Genomic DNA, 1,780 nt, shown 5'->3' with positions numbered 1-1,780 from the left:
TATCTAACAAGCTTTTGGTCAATCCGTTACGGATTTTAAAAACACGTGTGTGTGCGTGTATAAAAACAGCGTTAGAAATGTGTCCGGATGGATACCTATGGCGGACGAAACGTAAATATATAAAACTAACTTAACGTACGTGTGGTTTAGAATCAGTAAAAATTCACTAAAGAGATTGTAGCATCTGTAGTTTTAAATGTGTTATTACTCCTTCGTTATAAAGTATTTACTCGTATATTTTCAAAGAAAAAAGTCTTCGCCAGATGGCATTGTTTACTGTTCATATTTTTTATGTTTGAAAATAACTGAAATTGGCAGATGAGATTTAAAATGTTATAGTTTGTTAATGAGCAGCTAAGTAATTTAACTTATTGCCTATTACTTGTATATAAGTAATGGCTGGATGATTTTGTTTCTTTTTTTATATTGTTAATAATAAAACTTCACAATGGGCCACCTATACTTTGCTAACCGCGGGGATGAAGCCCAGAATTTTAGCGTTATAAGCATTCAAGCTTGGGTGGGGTGCATGTAGCATACCAAAGTCTACACTACTTCACTACTCACAACTGCCAAATATACTGTGGATGATGTATCACGACTTATAAACCAGTAAAATATTGTTTGTATAAAATACTACACACGCACACGTTTATCATGTAAATATTTGTTTCTGTCTCTGTCTGTTTTTTAATGATCAAAATATAATATTACAGATTCTTCTTCATTTGGAGTAAAGAGTATTCGTGAAGTAGAGATCTATTGTTTTCTCTGATTGGCCGTACCCACTGCTGTGGTCTGCAGTTTCGCCTATTGAAGGCTCATTAGCACAGCTTGGGCTGGCAAATCAAATATATACAGTTCGGCCTCTTATAACACTGATTTGTATAGAACATCAATTTATTGGAAAATGACTTAAAACCCCCATTAAAATAATATATTGTTCGATATAGTTGATTCTCTGGGTGAACTTTATCCAATTGTAAAGGAACCTCACACATTTTACAATACTGAAGAAGTATCATAGTTTGACAACAAGGAACATAGACATCACCATGGCAAACCAGCTGGGTTTTTGTTGTTGTTGTTGTTGCAGTACATGCCTATTCTGGAGCTTGCAAAGTAACGATAACACTTGGGAGGACCGGATTAAGGGAACAAGGGGCCGGGGGTTCTTGAGAATTTTGAGGTCAAGCTAAATATGACTGCAGTAGGCTAGAAATACTTTTGTCGGAAACTACTAGACAGTTATACTATACAGAGGACGATGAGTTGTTCTCAAGTGCTGTTATATTTCAACAATATAACAGTTCTTTGAAAAACTTCCAGATCTGTGGATATTTAGTCGCATTAAAAATTCTAGTGTTCTCATTTTCAACAACTTGAGGCCAGAGGTTGTCAATATTTTTTGAGGGTCAGCGTCGGCCACCCTTACAGCCCTACTCTAAATCTGGCTCTGACACCATGACACTTAATTTCCTGATAAGCATTTCCTGATAAAGTATCAGGCCTGATAAGTTTTGTTTTTGAAGTTAAGCACAAAGCTACACAATGGGCTATCTGTGATCTGCCAACCACGGGTATCGAAACCCGGTTTCTAGCGTTGTAAGTCCGCTGTGCCACTGGGGGGCTGATAAGATTTAAGGGCTAAATGTTACACTTTTACACAATTATCTAGTAACATAGAAACGTTAAAGAGTGTGTAATAATGTAGGCTTTTGTGAATTTATTTAAAAAAGAGGGAGGGATATTACGTAACACTCCAACGATTATTTTCCGC

This window comes from Limulus polyphemus, unplaced genomic scaffold (genome assembly GCF_000517525.1).
Source record: "Limulus polyphemus unplaced genomic scaffold, Limulus_polyphemus-2.1.2 Scaffold1993, whole genome shotgun sequence".
NCBI lineage: Eukaryota > Metazoa > Arthropoda > Merostomata > Xiphosura > Limulidae > Limulus > Limulus polyphemus.
Note: the sequence above shows the minus strand (reverse complement) of the source record.